This window comes from Lissotriton vulgaris, chromosome 4_1, assembly GCF_964263255.1.
Source record: "Lissotriton vulgaris chromosome 4_1, aLisVul1.2, whole genome shotgun sequence".
NCBI classification, from domain to species: domain Eukaryota; kingdom Metazoa; phylum Chordata; class Amphibia; order Caudata; family Salamandridae; genus Lissotriton; species Lissotriton vulgaris.
The window spans coordinates 960,134,321-960,152,363 of record NC_141691.1 but is presented as its reverse complement, the minus strand read 5'-3'; the positions used below and the strand labels follow the sequence as shown (position 1 = coordinate 960,152,363).

General features: G+C 52.2%; 1 protein-coding gene across 1 annotated transcript in view; it reads right to left on the bottom strand.

The window, feature by feature from the left end:
• The window catches only part of LOC147722756 (uncharacterized), a 529,150-nt gene that overhangs the window by 142,604 nt on the left and 368,503 nt on the right, over positions 1 to 18,043 (bottom strand). The gene's annotated exons all lie outside the window — the stretch shown is intronic.

Below are 18,043 nucleotides of genomic sequence, written 5' to 3'. Positions count from 1 at the left end.
GCATCGCAACCGCCCAACTCCCCAGGAGCGAGTGGCTCGGCGAGACAATCGGATGAGGAGGCGCCGGCCACTAAGGCCTTCATGTCGGAACTCTTCGCCTCGATCAAAGAGGACATCTCCGAACTACGGGCCCAGCTAGCGTCGGACCTCCGTGAGATACGGAGGGATGTGGACGGCATTGGTGAGAGGGTGGCCGTGTTAGAAGACCATGACCTGAGTATGGCGAATGACGTCCACCAGCTACAGCAAGATGTTCTTCGCCTTACAGACCAGAACTTGAATCTGCAAGCATACGCCGAGGACCTGGAGAACCGCTCCAGGAGAAACAACATCCGTATCAGAGCGGTCCCCTGGGACGGTGAGGCTGGTGACTTGAGGGGGTATGTGCAGGCCCTCTTCCTCCAGGTGCTAGACGAGGAGGACGTTCTGGAGATTAAACTGGACAGGGTGCATAGAGTTGGCCTGCCCAGGCGAGGGGCCCTCCTCCAGACATCCTAGCATGTGTCCATGATTTTCAGACTAAGTAACGCATCCTCCGGAAAGCCAGGGCCCTTTCCTCCTTGACCTTCCGAGACCATCGGCCGCAGCTGTTCCAGGATTTGGCGGCGTCCACACTTCAGAAACGGAGGGAATTCCGGCCGGTGACTACCTATCTGAGGGAACAGGGCATCTCCTACTCCTGGGGTCACCCTTTCCGGATCATTTTCCGGTGGCAGAACAGGTTGGTGCAAATCCGCTCCTTGAAGTCCGCGAGGGAGCTGTTGGGACTGGAGGAGGACCCACCTTCGCAGGCGGCGCGGTCCTCGCCTTCGTGGCGCCGACATCGCTCCTCATCATGGCACCGGGTTGGGGCTTCCCCGGAGCGGCTGCGACTGGACCACTCTATTAGCTTGCAGGAGAGAGGATCGGCGGTGGCGTCGGTGGCCTCGGCCACCCTTGCGGATTCTCAGCAGTCCTCTGGAGCGGCTTGACCCCTGCTTTCTTTGATGGTTGGGCGCCGGGGCGCCTCTGCTCCGTCGGCCCTGGGGTACTATGGTACTTTTGGAGAAGACACCCCGGGCCTTGGCCCTGGGGGCCCCTGATCTGGTGCCCCCACCCCGATACCAGTCTGATGTGGACCGTGTGACCTGTGGCCCATTGGAACTGCCGACCGTATATTCCAGGTTGCGGGCCTTGTGCTCTGTTTCTTTGGCTCTTGGGTTGTTTTGGGGGGGTGGGTCAGTTTGTGCTTTGCAAGCGCTTGTAATGGCAGTACAGTTTTGGTTGGGGTTGGGGTTTGGGGGAGTAGTGGTAGCGACCTTGTGTGTTAGCTGTATGGTGCATGTGACTACATTGCTGTTTACTCCTACGCTTTGTATTTTGCTCTGTTTGGGGGGTCCTTGGGCCCTGGTGCTTCTTTGGGACAGTGGCCGTTTCGGGAGTCTCGGGGTGAGGAGGGGTGGCCCCCTGGGTGTGGCTGTGGCAGGGCCATTCCCTCTGGGTCCTTTTGGTTGCGTGTTTTTGATGGCTTGGGCCCCGGTGTGTGTCGAGGTTCTGATTGAGCTGTGTGGCTGCTCGGACGTATGCATGGCGTGGATTTCTAGTTCCCCGTTATGACCATTAGCATAGGAACTTGGAATGTGAAAGGCCTCAACTCTCCACAGAAGAGGCAGAAGCTCTGGAAGTACATTGTGGACCACCACTTGGACGTGGTCGCCCTTCAGGAGACCCACCTGGCTAGGAAGGACGAGCTGCGACTCCGCCATAGACAGTTCCCTCTTATCTACAGGGCGTCCGCGGCCACGAAGCATAGGGGGGTGGCCCTTCTCTTCCGGGTTTCCCTACACTTTCAGCCCCTAGGAATGAATGTTGATAAAGAGGGCCGCTGGCTGATGGTGAAGGGGATGTTGCGCGGCCGCCTCTGTACTTTTGTTGTAATGTATGCCCCGAATGCGGGTCAGAATGGCTTTTTGCAAGGCTTGCTTGATAAGGTGGGGGACTTTGTGGAGGGACACTTGATCTTGCTGGGTGACTTCAATATGGTATGGGACAGGGACCTGGATGCTTCTGGAACACGCAGGGCGGACACTGGCGTCTTCTCGGAGGAAACTAAGCGTCAGTTGAGTGATATGGGGCTAGTAGACAGTTGGCGCTTTGTCCATGCACAAACTAGAGCCTACACTTTTTTCTCTAATGTTCATCGCTCGTACTCTCGCATTGACTATGTCTTGGTTGGCCAGGCTCTCCGGGGAGATATACAATTGTCTAATATCTTTCCACTCTCCTTCTCCGATCACAGCCTGGTAGTTCTGGGACTGCACTGGGCCCCCGGGGGGGACGGTTGGCGCAAATGGTATTTCCCAGCGGCTCTGGTGAGGGATGACCTGTCCTGTAAGACCTTACGCAAGGCTATCGGTGATTTCTTTCTTCTCAACCCTCCTTCGGACACCTCGGTGTACAACACGTGGGACGCGTGCAAGGCCTCCTTAAGGGGCACTTGCCTCGCTCTCAACGCGCACCTGAACAAACTACGACGCGAGGAGAGGGAGGCTCTTGAATCGGAACTTGCCACTCTGGAACAGGCCCACAAGGCGAACCCCTCCAGGGTGACTTTACGGCCCCTAACGGCGGTGCGCGGGAAGCTGAGGGCCCATTATAATAACAGGGCGGAATTTACTCTTCTGCGCCTCCGGCGTACCTCCTACTCCCAGGGCAACAAGATTGGGCGCCATCTTGCCCGGCAACTTCGTGACAAACGCGAGCGGGATTACATAGGAGGAGTGCGTGATCACGCGGGCTCTGTTCAGCACAGGGACGCGGACAAGGCGGCCATATTTGGCCGCTTCTACGCAGCGCTTTACTCGAGTGACGCTCTCGACCCGGAGGCTCAGTCCAAATTTCTGGAGGGGCTCCCTCTCCCGAAAGTCTCTAATGAATGGAACGACTTGTTGTCCTCCCCCATCACTCGGGAGGAAGTCCTGGACGCTATCAAGGCCCTGAAGCTGCATAAGGCCCCTGGGCCTGACGGCTACACGGCCCTCTTCTACAAGACGTTCGCCTCTGATATTTGTGATTACTTAGTCTCCCTCTTCAATGCAATGGCGACTGATGGTAGGACCACGGACTCCATGGCCGAAGCGCTGATTACTATAATCCCCAAGCCGGGGAAGGACCCTACTTCCTGTACGTCTTACCGCCCGATAGCGCTCCTCAACCTGGACGCTAAATTGTACTCCTCCATCTTGGCGGGCAGACTTCAGGACCTCATGCCTGCCTTGATCCATCCTGACCAATCTGGTTTCATCAAGGGTCGGCAGACTCATGATAATCTGCGCCGCGTGGTGCACCTCATTGAAAAGGCGGAACGGTTCCGCATACCTGCGGTGCTGGTAGGGCTTGATGCGGAGAAGGCCTTCGATCGCGTGGACTGGGAGTTCTTGCACCAGACGCTGGTGGCCTTCGGGTTCTCGCCCCGTTTCGTTCGCATGATTGAGGCCAATTACCGTAGTCCTACCTCTCGGGTATTGGTCAATGGCCACAGATCCGGGAGTTTTAGCCATTCCCGGGGGACGCGCCAGGGATGTCCCCTCTCGCCCCTCCTTTTCGCCCTCAGCATCAAACCATTGGCATTGGCGGTGCGGGAAAATGAGCGAATTTTGGGGCTTCCCTTTACGGGTGAACAACATAAGATCTCGCTCTTTGCCGACGACGTCCTCTTGTCCATACGTAACCCAGCACAGTCGCTACCCCATGTCCACTCAGTACTCTCCACTTACAAGGCGGTGGCGGGCTTTAAGGTTAACTTTGATAAGTCCTATATCTTGAATCTGACCCTGTCCCCAGGGGAGGTGCAACAGACCCGGATGCTCACTTCGCTTGCTTGGGCGTCATCGTCCTTGCTTTATCTGGGGGTGCGACTGACTTCCACCGTAGGTGCCCTGTTCCAGGCTAACTTTCCCCCGATGTTGACATCGATCCGGGCTGAACTGGAACGGTGGAAGCCCAAATTCATCTCCTGGCTTGGCAGGATTCATGCACTCAAGATGGTTCTTCTTCCCAAGCTTTTGTACCTCTTTCAGGCTTTACCGATTCCGGTGGGGCTGGACTACTTCCGCCGATTGAAGACCGTGATGCTGAAATATGTTTGGCAAGGAGGCCGAGCGCGGCTTCCGTTTGCGGTTCTACGGCGCCCGCGCTTAGATGGGGGGGTGGGTTTCCCGGACATGCATTTGTACTACAAAGCTGCCCAATTGAGAGTTATGGTGGAGTGGTCCCAACAATGCTCGGAGAAACATTAGCTCCACATGGATCGGAGTGTTGCGGGCCGCTCCATATGGGATCTGGCATGGAAGCCTAAGATGGACCGGCCCAGGAACGCATACATTAGCACCCCCACGAGCACAGTATTGAAGGTCTGGGACGCGGTGAGTGGCGATGACCGCTGGACCACATTCCCGTCCCCGTTCACCCCGATTCATTTTAACCCGGCCTTCCCCCCGGCTTTGACGGAGGGTCCTTTTGAGGCTTGGAGGGAGGGCGGCTGTAGGGCCCTCACCCACCTGTTCCATGGCACCGAACCCCTCACTTTTCACAACTGTATGAGGGACTACGGAGTGCTGCCAACGGAGCGATTTCGACATCTCCAGCTCCTGCACTGGGCGACATCGCCTTCAGTGGTGGATGCCGCCACCAGACCCTTGACGACTTTCGAATCTTTCCTCCTTCGCACCTCCACCATGAAAGGAGCGATCTCTTTCCTATATAAGTTGCTATTAGATACTACTATATCTCCGAGACCGCGGTACCAAGACCATTGGGAATCCACGTTAGGAAGGGACATCTCTGACTGTGAGTGGCGGGGCCTGTGGCGGGACGTGACGGCACATAACCACTCTACTGACCTCAGAGAGGCCCATATGAAACTCATCTTTGATTGGTACCTGTATCCGTCTAAACTACGCCGCATATTTCCAACAGCTTCAGATAGGTGCTGGAGAGGCTGTGGGATGTTGGGGGACTTTAGCCATATATGGTGGGAATGCCCCTCCAATAAGCCATTTTGGGCAGAGATTCTCTCCCACATAAAGGATATTTTGGGTTACCCACTCCCTGATTCCATGGCTTTTGTCCTATTAGGCCTTAGGGACCCACTGCTCGAGCATCAAACTAGGGCGGATAAGCGTATCATGTGGTTGTGTTTGGGTGCGGCTAAGATGACCTTGGCAGCCGCCTGGAAGGCCCCGTCTGCCCCTGCTGTCTCTTTGTGGCACGCCCGCTTGTGGCGCTTGTTGAGCATGGAACGTCTCTCTGACATTTTTCTGGGTAATTTTAAGAATTTTATGCACAATTGGGGCCCACTTGTGAGATTTCTGTCCCGAGGCCTTCCTTCGGCAGTGTGTCCGTCAGCGCTGCGGACCCTTCATCTTTTCCAGATTTGATTGTGAGAGTGACTGTGATGGATTGTGTGCTTGGTGTCGCCACCACTGGGGGGAGGTGAATGTTGGGGAGGGACGAGGGTGGGGGGGTAGTTGGGGAAGTTATTTTTTGTCTCCATCCTTGCGACTTACTTTGCTCTTGGGATGAACACTACGTCTTGATTGGGACTGGAACTGCTCCCCCTGACCAGGGACACTGCCTCTACTGTTGGTACGCCTGGCATAATTTGGACGCTATGATGGGTAGGCCCTCCTGCCCGCGCCCCTGTTGCTTTGCCCGGCCCCTGGCATCATGGTGTGGACTTTGGAGTTCTGCTGGCCCTTGCTTTGCGGACATTTTCTCTCCCCATTCATTGCTCCCTCTGTGTGGGGATTTGTGGTGGCCTGTTGCCTGTTCTTCTTTTCTTTCTCCTTTGCTCCCCTTGCTCTATACCCGTCCCCCTTTTCCGTTTCACCTTGCATACTACAAAATAAAAATTTTACAAAAAAAAGACAGCTGTTCTGAATTTCACTGGACGGAGGGAACTGTAGTGTTCCGGGGCGTAAGGCAGCGCTCTAGCTGACCCGCGCCGCCGGAGCGCCCCTGCACTGACGCGTGACGTCAGACGCCGGGGAGGTATAAATAAAGAGGCGTGGCTACGGCGAGTTAGTCGGAGCCATGTGTGAACCGCAATACCGGCTCCTGTCATCTTTAGCATTGCGAGGCCGCACACCCTAGTACTAGCTCGACTACAAAAGCTACACTGACGGCGAGGGTCTTGTAGAACCCATTTCACACCTTGTACGACGTCCCCTGCTGCCCTGCCACAACTCCAAGCGGAATCGCAAATAATAAAAGGGAAAAGGAAAACGGTCAGTCAGGCCCAGAGCCACACACTGAGGACCTACTCGCAGGAAAACGTGGAAAGGAAGCTAGGGCAACGCCCGATGAGCTGGGACAGCGCTACCCGTGACAACCCGGACAGGTCCGCATCTGTGTGGATATGCGTCTCCCGAACGCAGCGGGAAAGAGAGAGCGGCACCTAACCCCCACAATAGATGAATCCTAGGGGAACTCAATGGCGCGAAATGGTTCTCCAAAGTAGATCTTCGGTCGGGATATCACCAGCTACCGCTCCACCCCGATTCAAGGTACATAACCACCTTCTCCACTCATGTAGGACTAAGACGATATCGGCGCCTCAACTTCGGAATATCAAGTGCCGCAGAAGTATTCCAAGAAGAATTGGCTTGGTAGTTTAGTCTGCCCTGTTCCCATGATGCACTGGGCCAGGGACAGACTGATTTGCATATAGCCAGGTTCTGAGCTGGGATGGTGCAGTGAGATAAATAACGGTTAACCCTGATCTTTGGACTGGGTAAGAGTGGTCTGCTTAATTCAGACACTCTGTTCATCACCACCCCCTTTTCTGAATCGGAGAAGTATTCCAGAACACAATCCGCGAGGTCCTCAGTAGACTCCCAGGAGTTCTAAACGTGAGCGATGACCTGCTCATCTACGCATCGTCAATCAAAGAACACCACCAAAGGCTGCAAGGAGTTCTCCAAAGAATCAAAGAGTCCGGCTTAACCCTACACAAGGAAAAGTGCCAGTTCCTGCAGAGCAAAATCAATTTCTTCGGATACACCTTTCTTTAGCCAAGGAGTAGCGCCGGACCCCGACAAAGTAAAGGACGTCGAAGAGGCCCCCGCCCCAACGAACATCTCGGAAGCAAGAAGCTTCTTGGGCATGGTGAACTTCTGTGGGCGCTTTATCCCTGATCTCTCCAATCTCACCAAGCCACTCCGGGAACTGACCAAATCAGCCACAACGTGGCAGTGGGGCCCAGAACAAGAGAAAGCATTCAGAGACACGAAAGCAGCCTTGTCAGCGGACACCACTCTCTCAAACTTTGATCCCTCCAAGCCCATCAACGTGGCCGTGGATGTCAGGCCCTTTGGACTAGGGGCAGTGCTGACGCAGCTTCAGAGTAATGGGGAATGGGCACCCATCGCCTATGCCAGCCGCTCATTGACTGATACGGAGCAGAGGTATTTGCAGATAGAGAGAGAGGCTATAGCCATCCATTGGGCCTGCAGACACTTTCATGTCTACATGTACGGCCACTCCTTCATGGTGACCACGGACCACAAGCCCCTCATACCCCTATTCCAGGGATCAGTGTCAAAACCACCTCTGAGAATCGAGAAGTGGATACTTCAACTACAAGGATACGACTACCGAGTGGAATACAAACCAGGGGCAATGAACCCCGCGGACTACCTGTCAAGGCACCACGAGAGGCCACACTGGAAGAGAGGGAAGAAGCTGAGGACACAGAGGAGTATGTCCAATTAGTGACAGAAAGGTCCCGACCATTACCCATGAGCCTCGACTCCATCATTGAAGCCTCACAGAACGATGAATGTCTTCAACTGGTCGCCAACGCAGTTCGGTCAGGGAACTGGCGCCCCATCCAAGACCCCCTGAACAAGAGAACGCCACAGGCTAAAGTGACTCTGGAATCCATCCTACGAATCAAAGAAGAACTATCCCTCAACAGCCAAGGATGCCTGCTGTGGGGTCCCCGACTAGTCATGCCAGCCAGCCTAACCCATTAAGCGGTGGAACTAGCGCATAGAGTTCACCAAGGCATGGTAAAAACCAAGAGCAGGCTGAGAGCCAAGGTGTGGTTCCCGGGGATGGACTCGATGATGGAACAAACTGTCAGAGCATGCAACTGGTGTCAAGCAGCGGGGCAACCAGACCGCCCTCACCCAGTCGTGTCCGAAGACAACCCTCAGAGGCCGTGGGAATGTGTGAGTGCCGATTTTGGACACCTCCCTGATGGACGATACGCACTAGTTATCATTGATGATTTCACCAAGTATCCAGAGGTGGAGATCGTAAAGAGCCAAACGGCCACGGAAGTCATCGCCAAGTTTGAGAAGACTATTGCCTCTCATGGCATCTTTGAAGTGGTCAAGACTGACAATGGGCCACCCTTCCACGGTCAGGAGTTCGCAGAATACTTAAAGAGCTGGGGCATCCATCACCGTAAAATAATCCCGCGCTGGCCCCAAGCCAACGGGGAAGTAGAGAGGTTCATGCGCACGCTCAACAAGACCTTCCGCATAGCCCTCGCAGACGGATCACCACTAGAGAAAGCCATCTACAGCTTCCTAAGAGAATATCACATGACTCCGCACGTCACAACAGAGGCGGTGCCAAGTGCGTCGACCATGGGCCGTATAGTGAAGGACACACTCCCGAACCACTCAACGTGGGTTCCCGAGCGAGCCAGAAAAGAGAAGGCTTTGGCAACCCAAACTCGCTCCAATGATCAAGCCAGCAAACGACGAGGGGCCCGTGAATCCACTATACAACCAAGTGACCAGGTCTACGTCAAAGATCGCTACCCAGGAAGCAAGTTCCGGCTCCCGTTCGAACACCAACCGTGGACTGTCACTCGCCGGACCGGCACCATGGTGACTGCTCAGAGAGGAGCCGAAACAGTCACCAGGGATATCTCGTTCTTTAAGAAAGCGCACCAGAACACTTCACTGGGTCCAGGACAGCCCAGCTTGAGTCCGCAGCGAGGAGAGGAATCAGAGACTGATCAATACTTCTCGGAAGGGGAAGACCTGAGAGAACAAGACACTTCGCAGTTTCCAGCCACTCCCGAAGGCAGGGCGCCAAGCTTACTTTCTCCGGCCGGAGGAAACAGCACCCCAATCCCGGGGACACCGGGGACGGCAATGCCCAGAGGAGGACTATCTAGATACGGACTGCGGAGTAATCCTGCACCCTCCTCCTAGCTAGCTGACTACCAGGTGGAATGATGCCCTGAATGAACACTGGCAGACTGGTAACAGATCCATTGTTTTGTAATCTTCCATAACTTTGATGTTTCACTGTTTTAATAAAGGTTAGAAGGAATGTAGTGTACCGGGGCGTAAGACAGCGGTCTAGCTGACCCGTGCCCCCGGAGCGCCCCTGCGCTAACGCGTGACGTCAGACGCTGGGGAGGTATAAATAAAGAGGCGTGGCTACGGCGAGTTAGTCAGAGCCACGTGTGAACCGCAATACCGGCTCCTGTCATCTTTAGCATTGCGAGGACGCACACATTAGCGCTTGCCCGACTACAAATGCTACAGGAACCACTTATGGCGCAAATCGACATGGAGTCTCTGATACTCAACTCTTCAGACGGACTTGCAGCATTATTATACCTCACCTGCTGCCCGGTTTTCACTTGTGTTCAAGGGTCGGGTATATACACCACATAAGAGAACCATGGGTCAGTTCTTATTGCAGTGAACTGTTCTGTTTTGAAGGAGTGAGTCACTTAATATTCAGTTCCAGCTGGGCCTATCTAAATGCCCACACACCATCAGCTATGCTTTTGTTCGGGTGACATCCTAGTTGGTGCAGCTTAACATCCTAATGCCAGTGCCATAAAAAACAGCTTTTCACTTCACAAATATTTAAAGTATGTTTTTTAGTTTCCATACTCTATTCAGGACAGCTTTGCAGGTCATCCTTGTTTACGACTCATGTCGCTGGTGGCATTCTCAGGCTGCCAGTCACTCGACTGATTATAATTAAATTACGAACATCTTCCTGACCACCTTATCTATTTCCTGAAATTTTGGTTAGAGCCTGATGAAGAAAGTCGTTTAAAAATTATTTCTTATGCTTTCCAGCAGCTAAGTTCGTTTCTAGTTGCTCAAATGGGTGTAACTTCTGATATTTATGTTTCCCTCATATCCGTTGCTTGTTTTTGCTTGCGAAAAAGTGTCACTCATACTCGTTGAAATGTCACTCATAATTACACTGAAGTTATAAAAATGTCACACACAACAAGCTGAAACCTTGGCAGCGATGCACTTGCTTAAGCTCACTGCCCCAGCGCCTGCGCTCATGATTCCCAAGGGCTTCAGAGTTGGAAGTGCAGCTGGCTTTCTGGCCTCCTGGTTCTCTGTTCATTTCTCCAACCCATTATTTAACATTTGGTCTAGTATCACTGAAAGTGTAGTCATAGCGGTCTGCTATGCATGTCCAAGTAAAGTTTACGCTATATAAAAATGCATAGATGCTAATATAAAATGTGAAATTCCTACACTAGCCACAGCTTGAGGGGCAGAGCTTATGGAGGGCAGGGCTGGCCCAACGTTGGACCCGCACTGCTGCTGTATCTGGCTATTACTAGCTATTTTTCTGCTGTGGCAAGGGCCGGCCTCAGCCTATGAAACTCGTTCTCTGGGCCCAGCGCGTGCTGAGCAGATTTCGTCTCTGCTGTGTTAATCACTGCACAAGCCTCAGGTTGATGCACGTGCGCTCCTGACAGCTTTATTTATTTTATTTATGTTATTTATTTTGAAGGTTTTCTATATAGCGCGAACAAGACCCTTGTGAGTATCAGAGCGCTTTACAAGTCAAATGTAGAAGACAAGGTGTAGCACACAAAGATGTAGGTGAAACAACTGTACATAGCCTATACATGAACACATCAGCAATCAAGAAAGACAAAATGACAGCTATTGAGCAACAAGACATAGATAGTTATAATATACAATAACATTAGTAGTGGAACAGAGTTCACATGAATTTAGCCATGACGATCGCTTTCACTTCTTTTTTGAAGGAGGCAGAGGATGGGTTAGTTCTTGTTTCAGTGGGCAAAGCGTTCCAGATCCTAGGAGCCATACCAGAGAAAGAACGGATATAGGTTTTCCTCTTGGCAAATCGTTGTGGTTTTAGAAGAAGTGTCTTGGCACTCCTGGAGTCTCTGCTGCCCACAGAGAGCTCCAGTTTTTGAGCTAGGTAGTGCACAGAATTGTGGTGTAGAGCCTTGTGCATCATACAAGCGATTTTAAGATGAATTCTAGCTGCAAAAGGTAGCCAGTTGAGGGCTCTCAGGTTAGGGGATATGTGAGAGTTTCTCTTTGAACCTGTGATGAGTCTCGCGGCTGAGTTGATAGTGGCTCTTAGCGGGGCTGTCGATGACCCTGGGAGGCCGCATAAGGTTACCGCCCCATATTCCACTCTAGGTATTACTAGGGCTTGAACTGCTTGTTTGAAATCGAAGGCGGGCAGAAAGGGTTTCAGTTTTCGCAGGGTCTTCAGGTGGAAGTTGGCTCCTTTTGTGGAAGAGCTGATATGCTTCTACATTTTTAGGTTGCTGTCAAGCACTATCCCTAGCGAATTCGCTGAGTCGACGACGAGAGGTTGTCTTTTGAGAGCTGTTAAGTGTATTAGCCAATCTAGGATAGTGGACGTTTTGTTAGGGGGAGCGATTAAGAGGAATTCCGTTTTGAGGGAGTTTAGTTTCAAATGGTTTTCGGCCAGCTAAGTTTGGGTTATTTGTATAGTGGATTTGAGTGATTTGATGTTTTCAAGTAAGTGGATCTTGATGTAGATTTGGGTGTTGTCTGCATACATGTGGAAATGAATCTTGGTGAGGCTGAGAAGATCGGTAAGAGGTTCCATAAAAAGGTTGGAAAGGGTCGGTGAGAGGGAGGAGCCTTGTGGGACTCCTAATGTGACTGGCATTGGGTTGGACAGGGATTGGTTGACCTTGAATCTTTGGGATCTGTTTTGAAGGAAGGAGGCAAACAAGTTAAAAACAGTATCAGACATTCCCATTCTGTGTTTCAGGAGTTCAAGCAGGTTGACGTGTTTAACGGTGTCAAATGCTGACGATAGGTCGAGTAGGATAAGTAAGCAAGCTTCATTTTCGTCCAGGATTTTTAGAGCGTCGTCAATTACATATGTCATGGCTGATTCGGTACTGTGACCTGCTCGGAAGCCTGATTGAAATTGGATAAGCAGCTTGAATTGATCAATGTGACTGTTCAGCTGCATGTTAACACATTTTTCCAGGAGTTTAGCTAACATAGGTATGTTTGAAATTGGACGATAGTTATTTAGGTCCGAGGGGTCACTGTTGTTTTCTTTAGGATAGGCGACACCTGACCTGGTTTCAGAATGTCTGGAATGAATCCTTGAAGAAGGGACGTATTTTTGATCTTGGTCCAGACAGGTAATAATATGGGAATTAAGTATTTTAGGTAATTAGCCGGGAGTGGGTCTGTGAAATGATTGGAGGGTTTCAGAGAGGTTAGCGTCTTTAATATGGAGTCTTCACTGTAAGTGTTGAAGTGGGACCAAGTTGCGTTGTTTTTGAGTTGGAATTTTGGGAGGATCTTAGTTTGTGCACCAGCCAGGGGACCAAAAGAGTTCTTATCCGTGTCTGGGATGGATAAGAGGTCCTTGAGTAGATCTGATTTTATGGACTCTGTTTTAGACGCAACGAAGGAGGCAAATTCTTCACAATTGGGTAGATTAAGAGGGATGGCATTCGAGAGACTGGTTTGGGTTTTGATAAGCTTGAATAGTTTTTTGGGGCGGTTCTTGGCTTGGTCTAGTTGAGAGCTGAAGAAGTCGGTTTTAGATTTTCTGATTTTTCTAAAATAGGAGTTTCTGGAGAATCTTAGAAGCTTGAGATGGTCAGTAGGGGGTTCAGCTCTCCAACGCCATTCAATTAATCTGAGAGAGCGTCTGTCTTCATTTAGCCTCCCATCATACCAATGTTTTGAGTCTTTTATGGAAACTCTTTTCAGTTGGAGAGGGGCTATATTATCAAGAAGGTTGTTCATGGAGTGAAAGTAGTGGTTCATCAGCCCCTGGACATTGTTTAGGTCTTCCGGGGGACATATAGGGTTTGAGTTAGTTGTTGCTATAGGGTAAGAGCCGACGTTTTTCAGGTTTCTCTTCCAGATCTTAGTTCTCAGGGGTTGTGTTGAAGGAGGTTTAACCTCTTCCAAGACTTGGAAAGTAATAATGTGATGGTCAGACCAGTCGCATGGGAGGGGGCGTGGCTAGGGCGCCGATGGTGGTGGCGGCGTGAGCGGCTAGCTCCGGGCCTGATCCCACCAATTATCCTGCAAAACTGACCTGTGGTGCAGCCGTTTTCTCAACCACGTGTGTTAGAACACCCAGAGAACATGCTGGCCGGTTGCGGTGTCCGTTGAGGGTCGAGAAGTGCCTCTGCGGCGAGAGACGTGGCCGATGCACTCGGAAGAGGAGCGGCAAAATGGCGGGGGTGTTCGGAAGCTGCGGCCGAGAAGAAATGCCCTGGGAATGCCGAGTGCTCATGAACCCACAGCGAGCCTGAGGCCGTAGACCGCCGTGGGATCGGCGATAAAGGCGGTGAGGAACCCGCGAATAATGGCTGGGGCGCAAATAGAACTCGGAAACTGAAAACGGCTGCCTCACCCGGAGTATCCAATATGGCACTGAAAGGACAGGCTGCCTGGAGCGCGCTGGAGTGAAGGTGAGGGGAGGCTCAAGCCATCGGCAGACCAAGGGGCGCTGAACCAGCGATCGACTGGATGGTCTGCCCGATAGGAGCAAGGTGGCGGCTCCTGTGACCTGAGGCTCCTGAGGTCCGGAGGTGAGGAGACGAGCGGCTATTGAGTGCTGCTGAGCAAGGTGCGTGTCTGTGCGGCTGCCGCCTGGGTCGCGGACGAGAACTCCGGAGGGTGCCCCGCGAGTGATCGATGGGAGGTGACGGCTGGTAACCGGAGGGCCGTCGGACGGGGGTGAGAGCAGTGGCGCAGGCCCAGGAACACCGCACAGGAGCTGAGGGCGAAACTGGGGAGCCACGGGACCCGGAACGTGAGCTCGGCGGAACACGGAGCTGGATCCTTGATGCCCTGTCGCCCCCTCCACCTCTGGAAAGTGGGAAAAACAGTGAATACCTGGCGGCGGCTGGGCAAAGAAGGTTACTGGACAAGCAGTATTTGATGGGGCAAATTGGAACCAGTGGTCCCTGACATTGATATTAGCCCTCTCTCTAGCGGGCTACATTGGACAAGTGCGGACATCACTGAGGAAAGGTCTGCAGTGGATCAGTGGCGACGAGGCTGCCAGTAAGTATTATGATGGCTAGGGGCCCGAACAGCAGGGGGTGATGTGACTCACACACTGAGAACTATTGGTGCTGATAGTTGGTGAGAGACACCTAGTGAGGGCACTAAGCAGTGGACGCATCTATCAGAGCACGGGGGCCCTGTGAGGAGAGTGCAGGTGTGCTGTAAGACCCCGGGGAGCCCTTCCCTCCAACGACGATCTGCGGCATCGCTGGCGACAAGAGTAGCCGAATGAGGAGCCACTTGCTGGCAAACTGGTGGTACACCTAATCAGTCAGAATGAAGCCCAAGGGCAAAACGGAGGGGGCAGCAGATCAGGATGGTGCCAAAGGCAGCAATGAGGATGCAGTAGGCACGCCAGCGGAGAAGAGACTCACTGAACGCCTGGATAAAATCCTGGAAGCGATTGCGGCAACGAAGGATTCCCTGCACCAGGATATATCACAAGTGGCTACAGGACTGGGGCTCCTACGGGCGGATCACGCAAAGCTGGCAGACAGGGTTAAGGATGCCGAATCGACTATACAGGAGCTGAAGCCGGCGGTGGTAACGGTGGAACGTAAACTGGAGGATGCGCTGCAGGGCCTGGCAACTCTGGAAAGAAGAGCGGAGGATTCGGAAAGTCGCAATCGACGCAACAATGTACGGGTAGTGGGCCTGCGGGAGAAAATAGAGGGAAGGGACATGGTAACATACCTGGAGGATTGGTTCAAGACACGGGTGGCTCCGGAGGGTTTATCCTCTTTCTTCACCCTGGAGAGGGCGCACAGGGTTCCAGCCAAGCCGCCCCTGCCGGGGCGCCCTCCTCGTCCTGTGGTGGCCAGGGTCCTTCATTATAAAGATCGAGACCTGCTAATCCAGAATGCACGCTCCAATGGGCCCTTTAAGGTGGAGAACTGCACTGTCACAATCTTCCCGGACTATACCCAAGACATACAAAGATAGAGAGCCTCCTACCTGGCGAGTAAAAAGGAGCTTAGAGACGAAGGAATTCAGTATTCGCTATTATTTCCTGCAAAGTTGAGGGTAATCGTGGATGGTGTTACACAGTTTTTCCTGACACCAGATGAGGCTTGGACGTGGCTTGAATCTTATAGAGCAGGCACGGATCGCAGGAACAAAGGGCCTAGTGAACAGTACAAACAGCCGAAAATCCGCCAATTGCAACGCATCCGCAAGAGAGACAAAGCCAAGAAAGCCTCACAGCTCACACAATTAGCGGCAGACAGACAGGATGCGCTGATTGCCATGGCAGCAATCACTGGGTCACAAACTGAGAACTCAACCAGGGGCACAGACTCTGAAGAAGATAAACAGCAATCGGGCCCTGAGTTCTCGGACACGGATAGTCTCAAAGGCCCAGACATAACACCCAGGACAGCTTACGATCTGTGAATCCCACCAAATCCAAGGAGGGTAAATACTCAAGGCCTAGATAAGGGACCGCTGGGACGGCTGATGATCACTGTGAACATTTGGGCTGCATCTTATTGTTGTGGGGATTGATGGGCTGGGGTGCGAGCCGTCACCTGTCGGGCCTACGCCACTTCCCTATAGCCCTTAAGGCGGCCTGTGGTGGTAACTACAGGGTAGGAGTGTGTGAAATGTTATGGAAGTTTGGTTGGGGACTGATACTGTGTTATTGGGTCCTGTTCTGGGCGGGAGGGTATTGGGTATTGTTCAACAAGTTGTGGGTTTAAGGTTCAAGGGTCCTGGTGTGGGCTGGTGATGTTGGGGGAAGGATAGTACAGAGTGCCTTGACGATGGGGACATTACCTGAACTGAAATGTATCACATGAAACGTACGTGGATTGCATACTATGTCCAGGCGCCATAAGGTGCATGCATATTTGGTGAGGCGGGGAATCCAAATAGCGTTACTCCAAGAAACCCACCTAACTAGGCAAGAATGTACGGCGTTATAGAGGCGATGGCGGGGCCAGGTGTTTGGTACAACATATTCGGCATTTGCCAGAGGGGTCATGGTATGGGTGAGAGCAGGGACTCCTTTTCAGGTGACAACTACCGTGATAGACCCGGAAGGTAGATATGTGGCGGTGGAAGGGAGGTTGTATGAAAGGGATGCGGTGCTCTGCAGTGTCTATATCCCAAACACGGACCAACCCCGGTTTTTGGATAAATTATCTGGTTCTTTGGCACATTCACTAGCTGGTACTGTGATAATGGGGGGAGATTTCAATTCCATAACTGATGTACTACTAGACAGGTCACATCCTCCATTGGTTGACTCCCTGGTCTGCAGAACGGCGAGGCAGAGAGCGAATTGGCAGGACAAGTGAGGGCTTACTGATATATGGAGGGGGCACCATCCAGACGATAGGGATTATTCTTTCTTCTCTGCGCTCCACGAGTTGCATGTTAGAATTGACACAATCCTTTGTAGCCATATGTTGGCACCCCTGGCGACTCTGAATACTTGGCCAGGACATTGTCGGATCATAACCCTCAAGTGGTGGCCTTCCAATGGCAACAAGCGAGATCCGCAATACCCAGTTGGCGGTTGCGACCAGACACCCTGGAGGATCTGATCTTTAGCACCAAAATACAAGCAGGTATTGATAACTATTTTGCAGTGAATGAGGGAACGGCATCTACCAGGGGTATGCTGACGGCCCTGCCACATGGGGGGGATTGGTCATGGCTACTAGAATGGAAAGACTTGGGGCTCCAAGTAATGGGGGACCTATACGCTGAGGGTGAATTGTTGCCCTTACGAGCAGTGCAAGACCAGTTTGGTCTTCCTGATGGGAGTTTCCTATTACACATCGCTGTCACATCGGCGATAAAGAAGCATTTGAAATCAGGGCAAATGGAACCTAAGACCACGATGGCCTGCCAATACGTGGTGATGGCGGCGGGTACGTTTAAGGCGGTCACCTGTTTACAGTCTCAAATGTTTCAGGAAGGATTAGAACCACTTACTGCACTCAAGCAGAAGTGGGAGGAGAGTGTGGGGAAGCCCATACCGGACGTGACATGGGGCCAGATCCTGAAGAGGATGTGGAAAGGGAGCAGGAATGCTCGCTTCCAGCAGGTGCACTTTTCTGTGCTACATAGGGCCTACCTTACTCCAGGGAAAATCAAGAAGTATTTCCAGGTCCAAGATGCAGCTTGCCCTCGATGCCTGATGCCTGAAGTAGAGCTAGAGCGCATGTTGTGGGACTGCCCAAAGCTAGGACACTATTGGGCAGAGGTGGGGGAGCTACTGAACGAGGCTACAGACAGGCAGGTAGAATATGACATGGCGACCTGTCTGCTGCTTTGGTTTCCTCATGCAAAAAAACTAAGATCTCCAGTAAATTTATTGACTTAGGCCTTATGCTAGCCCAGAGGGACATAACCTGGCACTGGAAGTGGAAGGAGGGCCCCTCGAGTAGGAGATGGGCGAATGAGATGTGCAAATGGGCCTGTAGCGTAGGCACTATTAGACGTAGGCAGGCAACCCGCACGGCTAATGAAAAGAGCTTAGAAATGGCGAGGGCATGGGAAGACTTTTTTTTTTTTTTTTTTTTTTTTGAAAACCTTTATTTATCGCAAACATAGTACACAGCGTCTGCCTACAACCACTGCGGGCCGGCCGCTATGACAATATACAACCTGCCAAGGTACCTTGCGCTACAATAGATGACAAAGGTAACAACACAACGCTGGACTGGCAAGGGACCAGAGGAAAAGGATAAAGAGGGTTTCAT